The 26,830-nt window shown below is 37.1% G+C and overlaps 1 protein-coding gene across 14 annotated transcripts in view; it reads left to right on the top strand.

Annotated features, from left to right (window-relative positions):
* Positions 1 to 26,830, top strand: part of DLG1 (discs large MAGUK scaffold protein 1) — a 280,465-nt gene that overhangs the window by 184,971 nt on the left and 68,664 nt on the right. The window lies entirely within an intron of this gene.

Raw genomic sequence — 26,830 nt, 5'->3', positions numbered from 1 at the left:
CAAAGTCAAAGTGTTTTTAATAGGATGTAGGAATTCATATCTGAAAATTCTTTTGAGTATTTCACTGTGATTTGGATTAATTTTCATGTATTTCTGTTTTAAAATCTGTCCTCTAACCAAACATACATACCTTTTAACATACCTTTTACTAACTCATTGATACAAAAAGTTTTTAAAAACCGTAAGTAAAGATAGTAATATTGCCAAAGAAAATTAGATCATCCTAATTTTTTCTAACTTTTGAGTTAGATTATATTTATTAATATCAAGGTTTAAGATATATTTCTAATAGCTTCTATTGTTATTTAAAATAAAAAAGAAAGAATACAGGTTTGAAATACAATGTGTTTCTAGATAGTGAAGTAGCATGGACATGACCTTACTAAGTTCCTAGGGGAAGAAAATGGTAATGGAAAGTTTGAGGTCATGCCATATTAAATATATATAAGACTCTAGTGTGCATTAATATGAACACTTCTCCAATAAAACCTCAATGGACTTTAAAAAGCTTAAACACCCAAAGGAATACATAGCATACTGGTTAATGTCCGTAAAGAACAAGGTGAAGAAGTAAAGAATGATGTGACTAATGAAGATAAGTGAGACATTCTACAATGTAGCAGCTATTACATTTATTTTTTCTTGGAGTGGAATATATTTTTATAACAAAACCTAGTGTTTGTTAACTGATCAAAGTAGCATGTTGGGCATTGCTTGCTATTTCATAAATTTACGTATATAAGGTAAATTCCCAATAAATTCACATTAATAGAACAAATCATGATTAATATGTGAAGTCAGAATGCCAGTTTATTAATTTTTGTGAGAAACAAAGTTGCAGATGGGGCCACATGTGCTTCTGGCAAACACTTCTTGCCCTATATGTATACTGTATATAAGTCAGATTATTATCATGGCTGCTTAGTATTATAGAAGGCATCTCATATGTTTATAAGGAATACTAAAGGGTAAGTCAGTATCTTTTCCATGACCTCCTGGAAAGTACAAAAGCAACAAAAAAAAATGAAACATGCACACACACTTCTACTCATACAGCTCCACCTCACATGAAGGAAAACTAAGAAGACAGACTACCTGGACAACAAAAGATAGGCAAAGGTTGCTTAAGCAGTTTGAGGTCTGGTAGAGACCACATGGAAATAGGGGAAGACTAAAAAAGATAAGTTGAATATTGAGAATGCTCAGTTGTGGCAGAATTTAGAATGCGGCAGAAGATCACACTTCATAAAGGTAAAGGGCATGTTTTTTAGGTTAAAAAATATTATTCCTGTTTGTGATAGGCCTCATGATAATCGGAGTGAGCCAACTAGAGCAGAAATCATCCTTGATGTGGTTTGTTTTAAAGAAGTAGAGGAGCCATGTTTGAATAAAGCAGTCTGTCTTCATAGTATCAGATAATGTAAACAGTCTTTTGGTTTTAAAGGCTGTAAAGAACCTGTGCTTTTATTCCCCTATCCTCCAAAACTTTCTGGTCCAGCCAAATAGCTTGTCCAGCAAAATACAACTCACTAATGAGTAACTTAAAGTAACTGGCCTTGCATTCATACAAAAATGTTAATGAGAAAATGTGGAAACAGGCAATAAACCTTGGCAACAGGTAAAGGTTAGTCACACATACACACATAAAGCATTGGCACAAATTAGATGAAATTTTGTTCTTAATGTTTTTAACAATTTATATATTAACTTACATGAAAAGACCAGAAAGTAGAAATGTAAGAATGGATGTAGGGAGGAAAATGACCCAACAACCAGAAGAGATTAATTTTGAACTAGCAGAACCCAGGAAAGAAGGTGTACAAGTGTTTTAAATGGGAACACATAGACAAAGAGACATTGCAGAAAAAACAATAGGGGACATAGAGTAAACAATAGAAAAGTAGACAAAATGAAACAAAAATAAAAAGGATCTTATAAGATGTAAGACAGATAGTAGCAATGGAAGACAGGCAGTTATTTATATGCAACATGCACATAATTAGACTTTCTGAAAAAAATTTTAAAGAATATGAATGCTTGAAATTACAATGCAGTCAAGAAAACTTTCCTGAATTAAAAAGAGTGAATCTTCACTTTGATAGAAACTGACAGAATGGTCAAAATTCAGACATACTCTAGTTAATGTTTATTTAAAAAGAATCTTCTGGGACCCGGGTAAAATATTGTTATAATAAGGGGTTAAAACTTGATTGATAGAAGAAAGAACTGCTCTAATGCTTGGTGCACATAGACCAGAACAAAGATATGGTTACCGTAATTTTACTATTTTTATGCTTTGTGGCAGTAGTTTCAACATCTGTAAGAAAGCTGGCAGTTAGAAGGGAGATAAAATCAGCTACCTCTGCCTTTTGAGTAGGGGCTTGGGTGGTGCCATTCTTGGAGGTAGCTTATCCATGGCTCATCCTGGCCACCTGGGATTATTCTGTGCCTGGGCTCAAGTCCCTGTGCTGTCTCACTGTGAGAGTTTTTGCTCTCAGGCTTTGTGTTTAATGTATTTCATTATAGAGTATAAGTGAGTTATTCTTCAAAGTTGAAATTGCAGTTTAAAAGAGATTGGGGGAAGGTGCAATTTCTCCCCTACTTACTTCTATCTTTTTACTTCTAGTGTGGGAATGAAAACAAAGATTAGAAGTTGAAAAGGGGGATGAAATGCAGAAAATCAGCTATTATACATTCTCTCTCCTTATAAGTATGCACATATTTAACCTATGTCCAGCAGTTCATAGACTCCCAGTATATTTTATGGCAAGAAATATCGTTTGGTTCGAGAATTTCCAAAATGCTGGCTGAAGAAAATCCCCTGTGTAATATTGTTGCCCTCTCCCAATGGTAGCTTTCCTCATTGTGGGTTGTGATGTGATTTCTAGGAGAGGGGTGCAAAAGACTTAACTGGAAAAAGCAATGAAACTCTTCCTCCAAAGTAAAATACAAGAAAAACATATACAGGATGGACCTAAGATAAAAACTGATAGAACTAAAAGTATGAATTCATTGCAACAAAAGGAAAAGATAGGAGTCATAGCTAGGTAAATGAAATGGAAGATTTAAAGGAAAAGTAACTTTGAGGAAAGTGTTGAGCTATGTTCTAGACAAACAGATGTTAAAAGGAATTAATAGTATGTAAAGGCCATCAATATGAAAATCTGAATAAGATAAAATAAGGAAGGCATAATGTTAGAAAGTATCAGGAATTGACTTAGCTCTACAACATCTTAAATGTTAGATATCTGAGGTTTTATTTTAACTGTTTTGTAATAACTTGTTTCTTAGGAAAGAATATTTTTCTGCCTCACTATAGAAAATTATGTGTTCCTTTAACAAAAAAGTTTTTAAATTTCTAAAATGTAGAATATTTTGAATCCTTAGAATTTGTTGTTGCCGTTTGTAAAATCACTGAAAACAGCTAATAATGCTATATGAAATATAATGGACATCTTATTAAAAACATGGCAGAACTATTAGGGCAATAAGGAATTATTAAACAAAAGGTGAAGGAAGACTGAGAACTCAAAGAGCTAAAGAAGCACAGAAGTCACTTTTGGGTAAGGAGAGTGATGTACTTACCTACAAGAGCTGATTGTTAAATTTTCAGGGACTTTGCAAAGTAGTTGTTAAATATTACCATTATTAAAAATAAAATTATATGAATGTACAAATAAATTATATTTAAAAGATTAAAAACAAAAGTAATAAAGATTGAAAATGCATCTCTTTCTAATAATTTTCAAGGATAACCACTAAAATAATGGAATCATAGAACAGTGGGACAAATAGAAAATGCAAAATATTTTTAAAGCCAAATTGCCTAGAACTCCTCCATCCTTACTCCTGGGGGAAAAAATTAGGATAGCCAAACCAAATAGTATTCATAGATATTTATCACAGCTATATGACTAAGTACCCCCATGAGCCCCACTATACAAGCAGGTATAAGAAAGCCATCAACAGCTATGAGACCCTATGGATATCAGCGTCTGTACAGGGGAAGCAACATAAGTCCAAAAGCCAGTTGATACTCATTAGAAAATGCAGTGTGCCAATTTGAAAAGAGCACCTGGAACAATAAGGGGTTTTGCACAATCTGCATGCATGTTCAAGGAATCTGCAAAAATGTGTGAAGGCACTGGTGGAATAGTGTAGGCCCTGTGACACAATTAACCAGCTATAGCTCTCTTTCAGTTTAAAACCCCACATTAGGTAAGGAAAAAGTACTGGGAGTACAATTAAAATTGAGCAGGATAGTGATGTGCACACGGGCCTGCAGTATCCAAGGCATTGTGGATGAGATACAAGACAAATTCACACAGACTACCAAGTCTGTGGAGGAAAAGAGTGGCAAGGCCACTCTCTCAAGAGGAGAGCGCCTCAACCCTTGTTTTGACAGGCTTTTATTGGCTTTCTAATAGCATACATCAAAGAAGGTTTTCATTCATTATACTTAGGTTTGCTTTAGGTAATTACTTTTTACAGATAGCAAGGGGAAGGGGTGTTACTGATTACTTCTTACAGATTAACAAGGAAAAAATGTTGCAAACGCAAGGGAACCATAAGAGTAATTAGTCTGGTTACACTTCAGTCCTTGGGAGAATCAGCACAGACTTCGGGAAGTTACTTTAAAGATATGCAGTAAGCATTTTCTGCCTCAACTCAGGTTGAGGGAGTTTTAGCAAGAGTAAGTCACAAAGCAGCCTAGGTATAATGCAGGCCAGATTTCCCACAGGAGAATGAGTTTGGCTCCTGTGTGTCACAACACGCCTATTGGGCTTTTCAGTAGGGCTGAGCTACAATTGCCATTGCCAGGCAGATCGGTTCCCTACACAATAGGGATAATAAACTCAAAGAAAATAAAAGGTTCAGATGAGTAGGGGGGAAGTACAAGGCCAGGATTGGTTGAAGTGTTGTCCCATGTACCAAAAAGTTGCAGTTTTGATTCCTGGTCAGGGCACATACCTAGGTTGCAGGTTTGATCCCCCATCAGAGCAGGTACAGAAGATAACCAATTAATCTCTCTCAACCTCTCTCTCTCTCTCAACCTCTCTCTCTCTCTTTCTCATTCTCATTCTCTCTCTCCCCCTCCCTCCCTTTCTCTGCCTTCCTCTCTAAAATCAATGAGCATATCATCAGGTGAGGATTATTTTTTTAAAGGATTTGAGAGTTATAGATATAGAAAGTAAGCAAAGAATATTCAGTGCACATGGGAGTCTCATAGGAAAACAACCAAAACAATGCAACAGAACAAATACTAAAAGTAAATAAGAAAATTTCTCTGAAGTTAAAAATTATTTTCAAACTATTCAATACATATTAAAAGGACATTGCATATACCTAAGGGTTAACTAGCATTGAGAAATATTCTAATGAAATTATTGGAATTGAAAAGGAAAAAATCAGTGTAATTCCAGGGCTCCAACCCCAGAAAATGCCCTTTAAAGGAAAGAAAATGAGGTTGTCATCAGAAATATATCAGCAAAGGTTTATAGGAGGCAATGGAATCAACATAATCAAAAAATAAAAGAAACTGAATCAAACAGACTTTCACATATAAAGGCTGCAATCAGTGTTGTAACAACAAAGAATTAGGGTGATACTGTTCTTATAAATTCTTCTTTGATAAGACAGAACAAACTTCAGACACCCAAATGATGGGACAGATACTGACATAAGGACTGGTGTTAGCAATTAAGATAGTTGTTAAAAAGAAAATATATACTATCGAAAAGACTGTATGCTCTGACAATTTGGATACAGTTTTCAGAAAATGGGAGAATTCAAAGATAATCTAAAAATAGAATAGGCTTTCTGATCACTTTAACATTTTTAATTAGATATAACAGGATAGTGTTTCAAATCTGGGGAGATTGGATTTGAAATATTTTGGCTTATAGTAGGGAGCCAAAAGCCAAACAAAAGATTATCATTAGAACAAAAGAACAAACCCTCCTGGTTTTATATTTATATATTTATCCTTATAAATATATAAATTTTATGTATATATTACATGTAAATATATTTACAAAATATAAATTTTATTTTATGTATATAAATATGTTTCATATGTTATATTTATATCATTCCAGGTTTGGGAATTTAATGTATTCATATGTTTTATATACATATAATTTTAGGAAGGCTTGTCTGTTGTGTGTATGCTCGTACATTTGTGTGTGTGCATACAAATAGACTTCACAGTGAGACTATATTCTAGTTACTAATGCTTTATGACTACCCTAAAGATTAGCAGATTAAAGCAGTACTATTTTATGAATTCTGTAGGTTAGAAATTCAGGCAGCATTTTGGCTGATTGGGCCTTGTGAAATAGACTGTGGTCACTTAATGGGATTCATCCGGTAGATGAGCTCTTGTGGAGGTCCAAATCCAAATCCAAAACAGCTTTACCAAACTTGTCTTGTGTGTTGGTGGTCCTGGCTGGAAGGTTGGGCTGAGAGCACCATCATGTGACCTCTGAAGGATGGTGCTTTGAGGATAGTCAGACTAAGAAGAGTCTGGCTCCCCCCAGAATAAGCATCCCAAAAGAACGAGGCAAGAGTTTCATGGCCTCTTCTAATCCAGCCTTGAAAGGTATATATGATCATTTCTGCCATACTCACTTGCTTACAAGTGAATCATTAAGACCAGTCCAAATTCAAGAAGAGACTTTGCTTCTTTATGGGGGAGTGGAAAGGTTACACAGTACAAGAACATACAGGATGTAGGCAGCTTTGGAAAATGTTTTTCACTGGCTATATAAAAGGCTTACATATATATAAACATAAAATAGTATAAAGAGAACTGAAATCAAACAATCTCAATTATCAAAAGTTATTCACCTTAATTATTAATTTTCAGATTTGCTAATAAAGCAAAGTCTAACCCTAAACAGTATTGTAAAAAAGAGATAAAGGTTAAAAATAAAAGAACTAGAGTGTATTCTTGTGTCATTTATTAATTTTTTTATTATTTTCCATACAGACAACTGTGAACTTACTTTTACCCCACCCTATATAATTATGTGTATATAACTGTATATACAATATAAATATAAACATGTAGTTTCTCCTTAAATAAACAATAACATACACATTTCTCCAAGTACATATTTTACTTAATAGTAAGTTTACTAATAGTCTTCCTATAGTAATTTTAACAACACTCCATAGTAACATATACAGATTTCCTCATTCTTTTTTTTATCGCTCTTTACACAGGTAAGCCAAAGTAGGTTTACATTTTGAGTATGCAAAACAATTTATTCTTATATTGATATAACTTATTAATTATTTATTAATTTCCATACAAACAACTGTAATCCTGCTTTTGCCCATGCCCGTATATTTCTAGTACGCCATACTCTAAGGATAAAAAGAACAAGAGAAAACAGTTAACTGTTTTTAGTAATATTGTCTTAGTTGTAGTGTTGGTGGTGGTATTTTAAGACTTGTGAATGTAATACTGGGTAAAACAAGTCTTCTTGCAATACTCTAATTCTGTTACTCACCAGTGTCCTAAGAACCAGAATTCCTCATATTGCAAGAAAGTGCATACAGATATTATAAAAATTAAGGAAACATTTAATGATTCTAATTTTTAATTAGAAGAACCAGTATAAATTCATGATTCAGGTTATATTTTTATCTATATATCCACCCATCAATCTAGCTGTATCTTAGATGTGTCTTTATAGACTAAAGATTCCACATGAGCTTTGGTTGGTGTGGTTCAGTGGATTGAGTGCTGGCCTATGAACCAAAAGGCCGCTGGTTCAATTCCCAGTCAAGGCACATGCCTGGGTTGAGGGCCAGGTCCCCAGTTAGAGGGTATGTGAGAGGCAACCAATCGATGTGTCTCTCACATATTGAGTTTGTCTTGCTGTCTTTATCCATCCCTTTCTCCGTCTCCAAAAATAAATACAATCTTTTAAGAAAGATCCCACATTTGTTGATAATTACTGAATTGTAGTGGGTATATTATATTTGTCAGTCTACTAATATTATACTATAAATTTTCTATTATACTTTAAAGGGCAATAAAAGAATATTACATACTAATATAAACTTTTAAATGTTTGTCTTTTGGTGAGTTGTTGCTTCAAATAATCTTAGTATCCATAAAACAAAATTAGATAACTACAGTGAAGAGTAACTTAACAGTAGTCATGCTTAACTCTTCACTGTGTTTACAGATTCTGCCAACTCCCAGACAAGTTATTTGTTTTTGCCATAAGACTAGTTTTAGGAGGAAATCTGATGGAATCTGACCTGTGTGTAAAATACTTTGTTATTAACACAGAAAAAAGAGATCATGTAATTGCAGTAATTTTGAGAGCGTGTTTAAGGTTTTTGTTACTAAGACTTTCAGTCAAGATGGAGGCATAGGTAAACATGCTTCACCTCCTTGAACAACCATAAGAAAGATGACAACTAATCTCAAAACTAAAAACAACAAGAGCTTCCAGAAAATCAAACTGTATCAAAGTCCTACAACCAAGGATTTTTAGAAGAAACATTCGTCCAGATGGGTAGGAGGGGCGGAGACAGGCAGCTGGGGTTGAAAAGATGCAGTGTAAGAAAGCAGCAGCCAGCAGAACGTGAAGTGCCACACTCATGTGTGATAGTTAAAAACCAGAAGGGACACCTGGAGAGCAAGCCATCCCAGCCCCAGGCTAGACCATGTAGCTAAGGGTTCCAGTGCCAGGAAAATAAAGCCTCATAACTTATGACTATAAAAAGCAGTGGGGGTTGGGGTGGTAGAAGAAACTGCCAGTCTCTCAGGAGAGCCCATTTAAAAGACCTGCACGGTCCTAGAACATATGCAAACCCACACACACTGAGATTCAGCACCAGGGCAGCAGCTAGAAGGGTACCAGTTACATATAGAGAGTGCATGAAGTAACTGGAAATGGGGCAAAAATCAAGCAAGTGTCATTGTTCCCTCTCCAGCCCAACCCCCAGATACAGCAACATGAAGCTGGTTGCCCTACCATGGCAAATACCTAAGGCTTCCACCCCTACAATGTAATAAGTGGGCCGAGACAGGGAGTCAAAGCAGCTCTACCTAATACACAGAAACAAACACAGGGAGGCTGCCAAATTGAGGAGACAGAAATATTGCCCAGATGAAAAAACAAATCGTAACTCCAGAAAAAGAACTTAGTGCTACAAAGATAGCCAACCTATCAGATGCAAATTTCAAAACACTGGTGATAAGAATGCTCAAAGAATTCATTGAGTACAACACACACATAAGGAAAGACGTGAAGGCTGTGCTAAGTGAATCCATGGGGAATCAGCAGTGAGGGGAAGGAAGCCAGGGTTCAAATCAGCGATTTTGGAACATAAGAAATAAACAGTCAACCAGTACAGAATGAAGAAACAACAATTCAAAAAAATGAGGAGAGAGTAAGAAGACTGGAGTATCTCCAAATGTGCCAACACCTGAATCATAGAAATGCCAGAAGGAGAAGAGGGAGAGCAAGAAATCAAACATTTATTTGAAAAAATAATGAAAGAAAACTTCCCTAATTTGGCAAAGGAAATAGACAAACATGTTGAGGAAGCAGAGTCCCAAACAATTTAGACCCAAAGAGGATCACACCAAGACACATCATAATTAAAATGCCAAAGGTTAAAGATAAGGTGAGAGTCTTGGGGAGATCCAAGATGGAAGAGGAATGAGTGGAAGTTACACTAAACCTCCTTGAAGAATCAATCTGGAAATACAACTAAATTGTAGAGAAATCATCCAGAATGAGTAACTGAACAATAGCAGGAGAGAAGTTTGATAACCATGGACACGCAGAAGAAACAGCTTCAGCAAAACCTGACTGGTAGGGAGTGAGAATGAAACATAAGAGTGCTGGCTCAGCTCCCACAGGCAGCAGCGGAAATGCCAGAGGAATATTACAGTGGCGGGGCAGAGGAGAATCCTCCTGAGAAGTGTGGGATCTAAACCCCAAGCTAAGTTCCTCAGCCTATAGCACCAAAGCCCAAAAGGTATACAGATAATATCCAGTTGCAAAAAAATATCAGGCTTTCTCTCTGCCAGTGTGGATGGCTGGAGATTCAGAGACCCATTTAAAGGGCCAACACATAAATTTCATATGCAGCCGTTTATCCTGGGCTCCAGCAAACAAGACAAGGGGCAGATTAGACTAGAGATACTTGAGGAGTGACTGGGGATGGTGGCTTTTGGAGGGAAGAACTGAGAGCAGCCACTGGAATCCTGATGCTGAGTCATCCACATACTTGGGTATCAGCCTAAGGAGAAGCAATAGCCCTACCCACAGGAATTACTCTGCCCCAACCTGTGGTGCTTAAGCTGAACTGCTGATTGCAGAGTGACTAGACTAACAACTGAAGGAGTCAGCTACAAATAGCAGATCCCTGATAGTCTCCAATAGACTGCCTAACACCAGACTGGGACACCATTTGACATCATCAGAGGCAGATCCAGAAATAAAAATCTGGTAAATATGAGATGCTACTCAGATGAAATCCACTGTGGTCTTCTCCATGATTTGTGATACTTTCTTTCCTTCGTAGTTTTTTTTTTTTTTTTCATATATATCTTATTTACTTTATTGTCAGAAACAAAGGAGTTTATTACAGCATGTCAAGAAGCATGAACATCTGTGTATTTGTCTCTCTTATTTTTTAAATATTTTATTGATTATGCTATTACAGTTGTCCCATTATCCCCCTTCATTCCCCTCCACCCTGCACACCCTCTCCCACGCACATTCCCCCCCTTTAGTTCATGTCCATATGTCATAAGTTCTTTAGCTTCTACATTTCCCATACTATTCTTGCCCTCCCCCTCTCTATTTTCTACCTACCACCTATGCTACTTATTCTCTGTACCTTTTCCCCTTCTCTCCTCCTCCCACTCCCCTGTTGCTAACCCTCCATGTAATCTCCATTTCTGTGGTTCTCTTCCTGTTCTAGTTGTTTGCCTAGTTTATTTTTGTTTTTGCTTTAGATGTGGTTGTTAATAATTGTGAGTTTGCTGTCTTTTTACTATACATGTTTTTTTTTATCTTTTTTTCTTAGATAAGTCCCTTTAACATTTCATAAACTAAGGGCTTGGTGATGATGAACTCCTTTAATTTGACCTTATCTGACAAGCACTTTATTTTCGCTTCCATCCTAAATGAAAGCTTTGCTATATAGATTAATCTTAGATGTAGGTCCTTGCCTTTCATGACTTGGAATACTTCTTTCCAGCCCCTTCTTGCCTACAAGGTCTCCTTTGAGAAATCAGCTGACAGTCTGATGGGAATTCCTTTGTAGGTGACTGTCCCCTTATCTCTTTCTGCTTCTAGGATTCTCTCCTTCATTTTTACCCTGGCTAATGTAATTATGATGTACCTTGGTGTGTTCCTCCTTGGGTCCAACTTCTTTGGGACTCTGAGTTTCCTGGACTTCCTGGAAGTCTATTTCCTTTGCCAAATTGGGGAAGTTTACTTTACTATTTGTTCAAATAACTTTTTCACTTGTTGCTCTTCTTCTCCTTCTGGTACCCCTATAATTCGGATATTGGATCGTTTAAAGATGTCCTGGAGGTTCCTAAGCTTCTCCTCATTTTTTTGAATTCTTATTTCTTCATTCTTTTCTGATTTTATGTTTTTTTCTTCTTTCTGATCCACTCCATTGATGTGAGACCCAGCTGTCATTCCATCACTATTGGTTCCCTGTGCATTTTTCTTCATTTCACTTATTGTAGCCTTCATTTTTTCATCTAATTTGTGACCAAAATCAACCAGTGCTGTGAGCATCCTGATCACCAGTGCTTTGAACTGTGCATCTGATAGGTTGGCTATCTCTCGGTGGCTTAAAAGTACTGGTTGTGGGGCTTTTAGTTCTGTTTGAGCCATCTTTTTTTTCCCTTTGGTCTGGTCGCCCCTGTTAATGTATGAGGGGTGGAGCCTTAGGTGTTCACCAGGGCGGAGTAACTCATATTGTTGGATTGTGGGTTGTGACACTGTATGTGGGGGTGGGGTCCAAGAGGAAACAGTGGCGCTTGCTCCACTCTTGGTGGATCTCATTCCCTCCCGCTGCTTCCCCCAAGCAAACTGGTATCCTCTAGTGCCAATTCCCATGTGGGTGGGCTTGTGCACCCTGTTGAACTTTCCAAGGACCTCTTCTGTGAGGTTTGGAGTCTCTCCCAGTCAGTGTCCCTAGGCTCTGTTTCCCAGCGCTGTGATCCTGGGTTGCACACAGTGCCTTGCTTCACAATCACTGCCTGGCTAGATCTGCCAGCTGCCACTCCTCGGACAGGGTCTGCCAGCTGCCTCTTGCGTGCTCAGGGTCCACCCACTGCAGTCTTGGGTGCCCCAGATGCCTTACCCACCCAGTCCCAATGCGCTCTGCTCTCTGCACAACCCATGCTGGCTGCCCAACTCCACCTGTCCTACTGGTCTGGATGATCCAGTCTATTTTAACTTCTTGGTTGTCCGACTTCCATACAGTTCAATTTTCTGTCAGTTCTGGTTGTTACTCTGTTTCTAGGTTGTTGTTGTCCCTATCTTGTTTGTGCGAGGAGACACAGTGTGTCTACCTATGCCTCCATCTTGGCTAGAAGTCCCTTCATAGTTATTAACGTTAACTTCTTATTCTTCAAGTTTATGCATATTAATTGACTAGATTTTATTTTATAGCTTATTTCAATTCTCATATTTTGCCCCTACCTTCTCTTACCCTATTTTACCTTCTTCCTTTATTATTTTCATTTTTCTTTTTTTTTCCTTTCTTGCTACAACTTGTTTCCATTGTTTCTCCCCCATCTACCCTCTCAAAACCAATTTTCTTGTCAGTGGTCATCTCACATTCTTTTTCCTGCTCTTAAACTACCCGCACTCTCCACCTTTATCATTCTTTCTAGTTCATTCTGGATAGTTGTTATTGCATTTTCTCAATTTTATCTCTAGATCTTCACTGTTTCTGTGTTTCAGATCTCAAATTTTACTATTCCCCTTACCTACTCTATTCTGCCTTCATTTTGCCCTTTCTTTTGTGTCAAATTTTAATTTTAACCTGCCTTAGCCTGGTTTTCATTTCTGACTCTTAATATTCCCTTTCCCTCTATCATCTCAAATTTATTTTCCTTTCCTCTAGACAACTCTTAAGTGTTTCTCTTTTTTCCCCCCTTTTATTCCCATTCCACCTATATTAATCTTACCTCACTTGTTGTTGATAGTGCTGTGGTAGATCTTTTTCCCCAATTTGGTTCCTTTTTTATTATTACTTACTTTTTCCCCCTTTTCCTTCTCTCACTTTATATCCTTTTAATTTCTGTTTAAATGTAATACTTTCCTTCTCTTACTCCATTCTACCTGCTTCCTTTCCTTTCTAATTTGCAATGTGAATTTTACTTTCTTTTCATTGCTCCAACTTCCTACTCTTCTTAGTGTGCGCCCCTCTGCCCTCTCAAGATCATTTTTCTTTTAGTCATCTCATATTCATTATCCTTTATTATAATTGTCTTAATCTCTTTATACCCTTATTAATACTGGTTCATTTGGTTGTTAACAACTGGGATTGTGGGTGGGAGTTATTTTTGCATGTGTTGGTTTGTTTCCTGGGCTGTGTAGTTTCGTTCTGGCAGCACCTGCACAACAGCATACAAGATGTGATAGGTGGAATGTCCCTCGGTCAGCTAGCTGGAGGGAAGGACCCTCCGAAGAATGACCAACAACAATCAGAACCCAATTATATCCAGAAAGCCAACATAAAGGGCATGAATTTCATCACAGTTCAGTTCAGGAGGTCAAGGAGACTGCACCACTGATTCCTACAGGTCTCCTGCATAGAAGTTCACTCCACAAAGACGGGAAATCAAAGCAGATCAATTCAAGAAGCAGAAACATACTTCCAGTGAAGATGGAGGCATAGGTAGATATAGTTTGCCTCCTCACACAACCAAAAGAAGTTCAACAACAAATTTAAAAATAAAGGATAACCAAAACTGCTAGAAAATCGAACTGTATGGAAGTCTGATGACAACCAAGGAGAAAAGAAAAAACATTCATCAAGACTGGTAGGAGGGGTGGAAGTGGGCAGCCAGGGTGGAGAGGAGGCCCAGCAAGGCAGCAGCTGGCAGATCAGGCAGCCCCACATTCACATGTGGATAGACTCGGAGGAACAACTGGGGAGCCAGACAGACCATGCAACCCAGGGTTACAGCATGGGGAAAAAAAGTCTCTGGCTGTAAAAACCTGTGGGAATTGCGGAGACAGGAGAAACTCTCAGCCTTACAAGAGAGTTCACTGGGGAGACCCACTGGGTCCTAGAAAGTAAATAAGCCCACACATCTGGGAGTCAGCACCAGGAGAACCCAGTTTGCTTGTGGGAAGCAGGGCAAGTGACTAAAAACTGGCCTAGAGCTGAGAAAGCATCAATGTTCCCTATTGGACCTCCTCCCCAAGTACAGTGCCATAACGCGGCAACCTGGGTTGCCCCACCCTGGTGAATATCTAAGGCTCTGCCCCTTAGAATGTAACAGGCGTGCCAAGACAAAAAAAGTGGCCCAAAGTTCCAAAACCAGAACTAAGCAATGAGGAGATAGCCAACCTATCAGACCCTGAGTTCAAAACTTTGGTAATCAGGATGCTCACAGAAATGGTTGAGTATGGTCACAAAATAAAGGAACAATGGAAGACTATATAAAGAGAAATAAAGCAAAATATACAGGGAACCAACAGAGAAGGGAAGGAAACAAGGAAGAAATAAACATTCAGCTAGAACTGAATGAAGAATGAACGGAATGAAGAAACAGTTCAGAAAAATGAGGAGAGCCTTAGGAACCTCCAGGACAACTTTAAATGTTCCACTATCCAAGTATAGGGGTACTGGAAGGAGAAGAGGATGAGCAAGAAATTGAAAACTTATTTGAAAAAATGAAAGAGAACTCCCCCAATCCTCTTTGAAAGAGTAATGACAGAAACTTCCCTAATTTGAAGAGGAAAAAAAGTCACCCGAGTCCAGGTAGCTCAGAGGGTCCCAAATCAAGATAAATTCAATGAGGCCCACTCCCAAACACATCATAATTCAAATGGCAAAATTCAAAGACAAAGAGAGAATCTTAAAGACAGCAAGGGAGAAACAGGAAGTAATATACAAGGGAGCCCCATAAAGCTAGCAGCTAACTTCTCAACAGAAACACTATAAGCCAAAAGGGAATGGCAAGCAATATTCTACATAACAAAAAGCAAAGGCCTGCAACCAAGACTGCTATACCCAGCAAGGCTCTCAATTAAAATGAAAGGCCAAATGAGCTTCCCAGACAAAAGAAGGCTGAAAGAATACACCACCAACCAGCATTGCATGATATGCTAAAGGGACTATTTTAAGAAGATGAAGAAGAACAGTGAGAGAAAAAGGAACACGTGTACAAAGGCAATAAATGGCAATGAATAAGTAGCTATCAGTTATAACCTTAAATGTAAATGGATTAAATGTTCCAAACAAAAGACATAGGGTAGCTGAATGGATAAGAAAACATGACCCAATATATGCTGTCTACAAGAGACTCACCTCAGAGCAAAAGACCTACACAGACTGAAAGTGAAGACTTATGAAAAAATATCCCAAGCAAATGGACAGAGAAATAAAAGCCAAGGTAGCAATACTTATATCAGAGAAAATAAACTTCAATGGAAAGGCCATAAAAAATGACAGAGGAGGACACTTCATAATACTCAAAGGAAGAATCCATCAAGAAGATATAAACATTGTAAACATATTCGTACCCAACAGAGAGCACCCAAATATATAGGGCAAATCTTAGAGGTCTTCAAGAAAGATATACACAGCAACACACTTACACTACGGGATTTTAAAACCCACTGTCAACAATGGATAGATTTTCCAAACAGAGTCAAAAAGGAGTGGTGGCACTGAACAACACTAGATTAAATGGACGATGTATACAGAATGTTTCACCCCAAAGAAGCAAAATGCTCCTTCTTTTCAAATGCTCATTGAACATTTTCAAAGATAGACCACATGATAGGACACAAAACAAGCTTCAACAAATTCCAAGAAAATTGAAATCATATCAGACATTTTCCTGACCACAAAGGCTTGGCACTAGAAACAAACCTCAAAAAAAAAAAAAAAAGAAAAGCTGTCAAATTCATGGAGAGTGAATGACATGTTATTAAACAATGAATGATTTAACAAGGAGATCAATGAAGAATCCAAAAGTTTCTGGAAATAAATCAAAATGAATACACAACAGTTCAACCTATGGGACTCAGCAAAGGCAGTCAGTCCTAAGGGGGATGTTCATAGCAATACAGACCCACCTAAAAAAGAGATGGAAAATTTTCAGAAAAACAACCTAGTGCTACAAGAACAAGAAGTAAAGGAACAACGGCAAACAAAACCCAGGGTGAGTAGAAGGAAGGAAGGAAGATCAGAGCAGAATTGAATGACATAGAGAAGAATTCAAAGGATAAATAAATTCAGGAGCTGGTTCTTGAGAAAATATAAACAGAATCAATAACCCTTTAACTAGACTCATCAAGAAAAAGAAAGTACCCAAATACATAAAATCATAAATGAAAGAGGAAAAATTACAACCAATACCACAGAAATACATAGTTTAAGAAATTACTACAAACTATATGCCAAGAAATTTGAAAACCTGGGAGAAATGGACAAATTTCTAGAAACCTATAATCTTCCAAAATTGAATCAAGAAGTAGCAGAAATCCTGAACAGACTGCTAACAGCTAGTGAAATTGAGGTAGTAATCAATAAACTGCCTGCATACAAAAGCCCTGGACTGGACAGTTTCAAGGGAGAATTTTACAAAAATTTAAGGGAGAGCTAACTTCTATTCTCAGACTATTCCAAAAAAATCCAAGAGGAGGGAAGACTCCCACTCTTTTTTTCTGAGGCCAGCATCATCCTAATCCCAAAACAGATGAAGACATAAGAAAGAAAGAAAACTTCAGGCCAGTATCTCTGCTGAGCATAGATGCTAAAATCCTCAACAACATATTGGAAAACTGCATCCAGCAATACATTAAAAAGATAATACACCATGATGAAGTGGGATTTTTCCCAGGGATGCAAGGATGGTACAATATTTGCAAATCAGTAATTATAATATATCACATAAAAGGAAAGACAGAAGTCACATGATATCAATAGTTGCTAAAAAGGCATTTAATAAAGTACAGTACCTATTTATGATGAAAACACTCAGCAAAGTGGTAATAGAGGGAGCATACCTCAACATAATTAAGGCTACATACAAGAAACCTGCAGCCAACATCATACTCAATGGGCAAAAACAAAAAGCTTTCTCCCTAAGATCAGGAACAAGACAAGTGTGTCCACTTTCACCACTTCTATTCAACATAATATTGGAAGCTCTAGCCACAGTGTTCAGACAAGAAAAATAAATTAAAGGCATCTAAATTGGAATGGAGGAAGTAAAACTCATTGTTTGCAGGTGACATAATATTGTACATAGAAAACCCTGTAGACTACACCAAAAAACTACTCAACCCAAATATCAGGATACAAAGTAAATATTCAGAAATTGAAGGCATCTTTGTACATGAGCCATGAAATATCAGAAACAAACATTAGGGGGGAAAATCCATTTGCTATAGCAACAAGAAAAATAAAGTACCTTGGAAAAAAACTAACCAAGGAGGTTAAAGATCTGTACTCAAAAAACTGCAGAACACTGAAGAAAGAAATTAAGGAAGACACAAGTAAGCGGAACCATATACCATGTCCATGGATTGGAAGAATTAACATCTCTTAAATGTCCATACTACCTAGAGTAATTTATAAATACACTGCAATCCCTGTAAAATACAATAATATTTCACAGATAATAGAACAAATATTTCACAATCTTTGTGGAATCATAAAGGACCCCAAATAGCCTCAGCAATTTTGAGAAAGAAGAACAAAGTAAGGGGGATCATAATACCTGATATCAAACTATATTATAAGGCCATTGTAATCAAAACAGTCTGGTACTGGCATAAGAACAGACACAGATCAATGGAACAGAATAGTGAGCCCAGAAATCAACCCATGTCTCTATGGTCAATTAATATTTCACAAAGGAGACAGGAGCATAAAATGGAGTAAAAAATAGCCTCTTCAACAAATGTTGTTGGGAGATCTGGACAGGTACATGTGAAAAAAAAAATGAAACTAGACCACAAACTGACACCATACACCAAAATAAACTCAAGATGGATAAAAGACTTCAATATAAGTAGTGACACCATAAAAGTCCTAGAGGAAAACACACTTAAATCTTAGATATCTCACACATCAATATTTTCACCAGTATGTCCCCTAGAGCAAGGGATATAAAGGCAAGAATAAACAGGTAATTGCATCAAATTACAAAGCCTTTGCATGGCTAAGGAAAATACCAGCAAAATGAATAGGGAATGAACCATATAGGAAAATATATTTACCAGTGAACCTCGGACAAGGGTTTTTGATCTCCAGAGTATACAAAGAACTCACTCAATTCCACACCAGGAAGATAAACAATCCAATTGAAAAATGGGCAAAGGACCTGAACACTTCTCCAAGGATGACACAGAAAGGGCCCATAGACATATGAAAGGAAGCTCAACATCGCTAGCCATCAAAAAGATGCTCTCACCTACAGGTGGAAACTAATGAACAAAACAAGCAGCATAATAGAACCAGAGACATGGAAATACAGAACAAACTGACAGTGACCAGAGGGAATGGGGGAGGGGGACAACAGGAGAAAGAAGCAGAAAGGTCAAGGAACTTATATAAAGGACCCATGCACAAGGACAATGGTGGGGAGGGGAGAATTGAATGTGCAAGTGCAGGTGGGCAGAGCAGGGGAGAACAATAGGGGGAAATGGTCCAACTGTTACTGAGCAACAATAAAAATTTTTTAAATATTTAAAAAATAAAAAGGATCTTAAAAACAGCAAGAGAAGAGCAGAGAGTTACCTATAAAGGAGTTCCCATAAGACCGTCTATTGATTTCTCAAAAGAAATTTTACAGGCAGAGTGCTGTCAACAAGTATTCAAAGTGATAAAAAGCAAGGACCTGCAACCAAAAGTACTTTATCCAGCAAAGCTGTCATTTAGAATTGAAGGGCAGATAAAGTGCTTCCTAGACGAGTAGGTAAAGCTAAAGAAGTCCATCATCACCAAACCCTTATTATAGGTAACATTAAAGGGACCTATTTAAGAAACAGAAGATCAAAACTATGCACAGTAAAATGACAGCAAACTCACAACTATCAACAACTGAATCTAGGAAAACAAAAAACCTAAGCAAACAACTGGAACAGGAATGGAATCATAGAAATGGAGATTATATGGAGGGTTATCAGCTGCAAGGGGGAGAGTATGTGGGAAAAGGTACAGGGAATGAGAAGGATAACTGGTAGGTACAAAATAGATGAGGAAGTTAAGAATAGTATAGGAAATGGAGAAGCCAAAGAACTTGTATGCATGACCCATGGACATGAACTAAGGAAGGGATTACTGGAGAGAAGGGGGTACCAGGCAGAGGGATGCAAAGGGGGAAAATATTGGAACTGTAGTAGTATAATCAATAAAATATACTTTTAAAAGTTATTAATAGGTTTAGTTTTTAATATAGGATAAGATTGAAAATAGTCCATCTTCAAAATTTTATTTTTTGTATAATACAAAAATATCTTTTACACAGTACTTTTTTTGCTCTTACTATATGAGTCGAAAAAGTAGAAAGTTTATTCACTGCTGATATACAGAATCTATCCACACAAATGCCTTTTTTTAATTTTTCAATTACAGTTGTCATTCAATATTTTTTTTAGGTATACAGCATGGTAGGTAGACAATTATATAATTTGTGATGTGATCTTCCCACTAATTCTGGTACCTACATGACACCACACATTGTTACTGCAATAATATTGACTGTATTCCCTGTGCTGTACTTTACCTTCCTGTGACTGTTTTATAAAGACCCCTTGGTCTTTCTAACTTAGCCTTGCAAGCCCCCTCCCATCTAGCAAGGCTACCTTTCTTCTTTGTATCTTTGAGCCTGTTTTTTGTTTGTTTATGTTGTTAGATTCCACATATCAGTGAAATCATATGATATATGCCTTTCTCTGACTTCACTTAGCATGCTACTCTCTAGGTCTATCCATCTTGTTTCAAATGGTAAGATTTCATTTTTATGGCCGAGTTACTTCACATTGTATATATGTACATCTTCTTTATCCAATTGTCTATTGATTTGGGTTGTTTTCCATATCTTGGGCACTGGGATTGTTTTCCATATCTTGGCTAATGTAAATTATACTCCAGTGAAGTCGTAGAACACAGGTGGCAAACAATAAAGCCCACAGGCCGAATCCAGCTCTCTACCTTATTTTATACGGCCCATCATCTTGTTTCTACCTGGCAGCAGCACTGAGCTCCTTGCCCCTAGTTAAGGAGTAGTTATATTTATACAGTCCTAAAATTACATTCAGCCCTTTGAAGGCAACCACGAGGCTCATGTAGCCCTGGGTGAAAATGAGTTTGACACCCTGTCATAGAGGGTGCACACCAAGTATATCTTTTCAATTTAGTGTTTTGGATTTCTTCAGATAAATACCCAGGCATGGAATTGCTGGGTCATAATGTAGTTCTATTTTTAATTTTTGAGGAACCTACTTACTGTTTTCATTGTGGCTGGACCAATCTTCATTCCCCCTAATAAAGCCTGAGATTTTCCCACATCCTCACCAACCCTTGTTGTTTGCTGATTTATTGATGATAGCCATTCTGACAGGTGTGAGGTGTAATATCTTGTTGTGGTTTTAATTGGCATTTCTCTGATGATTAATGATGTTGAAAATCTTTTCGTATGTCTGTTGGCCATCTGTATGTCCTCTTTGGAGAATTCATTTGCCCTTTTTTTTTTTTTTTCATTATTTTGCTTTTTGGTTTCGAGTTTTGTGAGTTCTTTATAAATCTTGGATATTAACCCCTTATCAGATTTATCATTGGCAGATATGTTTTCCCATTCAGTGAATTGTCTTTTCATTTTGTTGATAGTATACTTTGCTATGTAAAAACTTTTTAGTTTGACATACGTGCATTTCGTTTTTGTTTGTTTCCCTTGCATGAGAAGATAATATCAGAAAGAATATTACTAAGAGAAATGTTAGAGAGTATACTGCTTATGTTTTCTTCCTGATTTTTATGGTTTCATGGCTTACATTTAAGTCTTTAATCCATTGAGTTTAGTCTTGCATATGGTATAAGAATGTGATCTAGTTTCTTTTTGTATCTGTTCAATTTTCCTAACACCATTTATTAAAATAGTCTGTCTTTACCATATTGTATGTTTTTGCCTCCTTTGTTATATGTTAATTGACCATATAGCCATGGATTTATTTCTGGGCTCTATATTCTGTTCCATTGATTTGTCTGTTTTTAATGTCAGTACCATGCTGTTTTGATTACTATAGTTTTTTGGGGGGGAGTAGGGGGGAGGAGTTAATCCTCACCAGAGGACACACTTACTGATTTTAGAGAAAGTAGAAGAAAGAAAGAGAAAAAGGGGTAGAAACATCAGATAGTTGCCTCTCATATACACCCTGATTGGTGACACAAGCCACAATTTAAGCATGTGCCCTGATGGAGAACCAAACCCACAAACTTTTGGTTTTCAGGATGATGCTCCAACCTACTGAGCCACACTGGCCAGAGCTGATTACTGTAGTTTTGTGCTATAATTTTATATCAGGTAGGATGATACTTCCAACTTCATACTTCTTTCTCAAGATTTCTATGGCTGTTCAGGGTCTTCTGTGGTTTTATATAAATTGCAGGATTATTCTAATTCTGAGAAAAATGCCATTGGCATTTATTTTGATAGGAGTTGCATAGAATCTAGAGATTGTTTTGGATGGCATAGACAGTTTAACAATGTTAACAATGACTACACATGAACACAATATATGCTTCCATTGATTTGTATCTTCCTCAGTGTCTTATAATTATTCAAGTACAGGTCTTTTACATTCTTGGTTACATTTATTTATGAGATTGTAAATGGGTTTTTTTTTAATTTCCCTTTCTGACAGCTCCTTATCATTGTATAAAATGCAACCAATTTCTGAATATTATATTTGTACCCTGCTACTTTGCTGAATTTATTTATCAGTTCTAGCAGTATTTTGGTGAAATCTTTAGTTTTTTCTATACATAGTATTGTGTCATCCTCAAATAATGACAGTTTTACTTCCTTCTTTCCAATTTGGATGCCCTTCATTTCTTTTCCTTGTCTCATTTTTACAGCTAGGACTTCAAATACTAAGTTGAATAAAAGTGGTGAAAGTGAACAACCCTACCTTGTTCCTGATCTTAGGGAAAGCTTTTTTCCTTAAAGCTCCTGATCTTGCTTTAGCTTTTCCCCGCTGATTACGTTAGCTATTGGTTTGTCATATATGGGCTTTATTATGTTGAGGTATGTTCCTTCTGTTTCCACTGAGAGTTTTTATTACAAATGGATACTGGATTTTATCAAATGTCTGATGCTTTTACTGCATCTGTTAATATATTTATATCCTTTATTTAGTTTATGTGGTGTGTCACATTAAATGATTTGCAAATATTGAACTAACCTTGCACTCCAGGAATAAAGTCCACTTGATCACGGTGTATGATTTTTTTAAGTATATTTTACTGGTTATGCAAATATAATTTTCCCAATTTCCCCCTTTGTCCCCTGTCCACCCTGCACCCCCAGCCCTCCAGCATTCCACCCCCCTCATAGTTCATGTACATGGGTTATACATACAAGTCCTTTGACTTCTCTGCTTTCTGTACCATTCTTAATCTCTCCCTGTCTATTTTATGCCTACCAATTATGCTTCTTATTCCCTGTACCTTCCCCCCATTCTTGCCCTCCCCCTCCCCATTGAAAACCTTCTATGCAATGTCCATTTCTCTGATTCTGTTCCTGTTATAGTTTGCTTAGTGTTTGTTTTCACTGTTTTTCTTTCTTTTATTTTTTAAGTTCATTTAGGTTTATTTTATTGATAGTTGTGAGTTTGTTATCATTTTACTGTTTATAGTTTTGATTTTCTTTTTCTTAAATACATCCCTTTAATATTTCATACAATAAGAACTTGGTGATGATGAACTCCTTGAGCTTGACCTTATCTGGGAAGCACTTTATCTGCCCTTCCATTCTAAATGAAAGCTTTGCTGGATAGAGTATTCTTGGATGTAGGTCCTTGCCTTTTATGACTTCAAATAGTCCTTTCCAGCCCCTTCTTGCCAGTAAGGTTTCTTTTGAGAAATCAGCTGATAGTCTTATTGGCACTCCTTTGTAGGTAACTCTCTCCTTTCCTGTTGCTGCTTTTAAGATTCTCTCTTTATCTTTAATGTTGGGTAACTTGATGGTGTGCCTTGGTGTGTTCCTCTATGACCAAGCTCAGTTGATTCTGTGACCATCTTGATTACCAGTGTTTTGAATTCCACATCAGATAGGTTGGCTATCTCCTCATCACTTAGCTCTTTCTCTGGAGTTTTGTTCTGTTCTTTCATTTGGGCCATATTTCTTTGTCTTGGTGCACCTGTTAAGTTGTAAGGGGGCAGGGCCTTAGGTATTTGCCAGGGCAGGGCAACTCTCTTTGCTGCATTGTGGTGCCATCTGTGGGCAAGGGGTCAGAGAGGAAACAATGCAGCTTGCTTGCTGGGCTCTAGCCCCACTTTCCAACAAACTCTCATGTTAGGCTGGGAGTTTCTCCCACCATGGCAACCCCTGCCATAGTCCACAGTCAACTCTTAGCCTCAGTTTCCTGTTCAGCCAGTCCTGCCCGCACAGACTGCCACTTTGCCCCAGGTTCTCTCCATCTGCCCATCTCCCTCCTACCAATCTGATTGGTTTGGTTGACTGTTTCTTTAATTCCTTGGTTATCAGAGTTCCCTCGGTTTGATTTCCTGGCACTTTTGGTTTGTTTTTTGTTTTTAGATTGGTTGTTATCCTCCTCTTGGTTGTGCGAGGAAGTGAAGAGTTTCTACCTATGCCTCCATCTTGGCCAGAACTCTGTTTTGTTTTTTTGTGTTTTTTTTAATGTATTGCTGAATTAAGTTTGCTAATACTTGGAAGATTTTTGCATCTGTGTTCATCAGGGATGTTGGCCTATAATTTTCATGTTTCGTAATATCTTTGGTTTGGTATTAGGGTAATGCTTGCCTTATAAAATGAGCTTGGGAGTCTTCCCTCTTCTTAAATTTTTTTTGGAATATTTGAGAGGAAGAGCTGTTTGTTCTCCTTCGAAAGTTTGGTAAAATTCACCTGTGAACCATCTGGTTCAGGACTTTAGTAGGGAGTCTTTCAATTGCTGATTTGGTTTTGTTGGTAGTAATCGGTCTATTCAGATTTTCTGGTTTTTCTTGATTCCATACAGTCTTGGAAGATTGTATGTTTTTAAGAATTTATCCATTTCTTTCAGGTCGTTCCATTTATTTGCATGTAATTGTTTGTAGTATTTTCTTGGTAGAATTTTCTGGGTTTTTTTTTAATCCTCACATGAGGATGTGTTTGATTTTAAAGAAAGAGATGTGAGAGAGAAACATCAATCAGTTGCCTTCCATATGTGCCCCATCCAGGGATTGAACCTGCAGTCTTTTGATGTACATGATTTCACTCTTAACTAACTGAGCCATTCATCCAGTGCAGAATTTTATGGTTTTATTAACACAAATACAGTGTGTACATAATCTGACTATTCATTTTCTTCACTGCGCTGCCTGGTATTGGAATTACTGACTTGGATGGCCAGCTGGTCTGCTTCCTATAGTAGCTTTTTGGTTCTTTGAGGAGACATTGTGAGCAGTCTCAGCACAGTAAGATTTGTTGTACATCAGCAGCACTTCAAGCTCCTTGATGTTGGGCACCAGGAACTACCAAAGCCATGGGGCAGCATGTGCTTTATTTTCTTGTTGCTCCTATAACCAGTGTTGGGCATCATGAGCTGGCCTTTTAGTCTTCTGTGTACCCTGTTGTCAGTGCCTCTGGGTTTCCACCAGTTCTGCTTAATTTTGACATATCAATGTGACTGGTGCCAGATGGACTTCTTGGTCCTCTTTTTGACAATCTTGAGTTTCCTGAGGGGTCTGAGGGTAGCAATGGTGCTGAGTAGGAGAAGCTGCCCCCTCTGTAGGCAGCACCAAAAAGAGAGAGGAAGGTCTGTAATGTTTTCTTATAATCCTTTTTTATTTCTGTGCTATCAGTTGTTACTTCCTTTATTTCTGATTTTATTTATTTGGGTCCTCTCTTGATGAGTCTGGTTAAAGATTTATCAATCTTCTTTATCTTTTCCAAGAACCAGCTCTTGGATATATTGATCTTTTATATTTTTTTTAAGATTCTATTTTATTTATTTCTGCTCTGATCTTTATTATTTTTTTCCTTCTACTCACTTTGGGCTTTGTTTATTGTTCTTTTTCTAGTTCCTTTAGGCATAAGGTTAGGTTGTTTATTTAAGATTTTTTTTATTTTTTGAGGTAGTCCTGTATTGATATGAATTTTTCTTTAGGACTACTTTTGCTGTGTCCTACAGATTTGGGACTATTTTGTTTTCATTTTCATTTGCCTCAAGGTATCTTTTGACTTCTCCCTTGATCTTACTGTTAACCCATTCATTGTTTAGTAACAGGTTATTTAGCCTCCATGTGTTTGTGTGATTTTTGGGTTTTGTTCCCTGTAATTGATTTTTACTTTCATACTATTGTGGTCAGAGAAGATGCTTGATATGATTTCAGCCTTCTTTAATTTATTGAGATTATGTCTTAACATGTGATTTATCCTGGAAAATGTTTCATGTGCACTTGAAAAGAATGGATATTCTTCTGCTTTTGGGTGAAAATGCCAAAAAATATCAATTAACTTCATTTGGTCTAATGTGTCATTTAATGCCACTGTTTCCCTGTTGATTTTGTCTGGGAGATCCATCCAATGATATCAACAGGGTGTTCAAGACCCCTATTGTAACTGTATTAATGTCAGTCTCTCCCTTTATGTCCATCAGTATTTGCTTTATATATTAATAGGTGCTCCTGTGTTGGGAGTAGTATAAATGTTTACAAGAGTTATATACACTTGTTGGATTGATCACTTTATCATTATGTAATGCCCTTCTTTGTCTCTTACTATGGGCTTTGTTTTAAAGTCTGTTTTGTCTAATGTAAGCATTGCTACCCCACCTTTTTTTTTTTTCATTTCCACTTCCATGAAATATATTTTTTCATCCTGTTATGTGTCTTTTATCTCCTTTGTGTGTCTTTCAATCTGAAGTAGGTATCTTCAAGTAACTATTAATAGGTGTGTAGTTATTGCCATTTTATTATTTATATTTATGTTCCATTTTTTTCTTCTTAAAGAAGTCTGTTTAACATTTCTTGTTAAACTGGTTGGGTGGTAATGAACTCCTTTAGCTTTTTCATGCCTGGGAAGCTCTTTATTTCCTTAAATTGTAAATGATAGCCTAGCTTTAGGTCCTTCCTATTCATTTTCATCATTTTGAATATTTCATGCCAAAACTCTTCTGACCTGAAAAGTTTCTTTTGAGAAATCAGCTGACAGTGTTATGGGCCCTCCCTTGCAGTTAACTAACTGCTTTCTCTTGCTGTTTTTGAGATTCTCTCTTTGTCTTTAACCTTTTTTTTTTTAACCTTTTAGTATTTTAATTATGATGTGTCTTGGTGTGTGCATCTTTGGGTTCATCTTGTTTGGGACTCTCTGCACTTCCTGGACCTTTATGTCTTTTTTCCTTTCCCAGGTTAG

This window comes from Phyllostomus hastatus, unplaced genomic scaffold, assembly GCF_019186645.2.
Source record: "Phyllostomus hastatus isolate PE091 unplaced genomic scaffold, TTU_PhHast_1.1 phas_contig_86, whole genome shotgun sequence".
NCBI lineage: Eukaryota > Metazoa > Chordata > Mammalia > Chiroptera > Phyllostomidae > Phyllostomus > Phyllostomus hastatus.
Note: the sequence above shows the minus strand (reverse complement) of the source record. Positions and strands in the feature narration are given on the sequence as shown.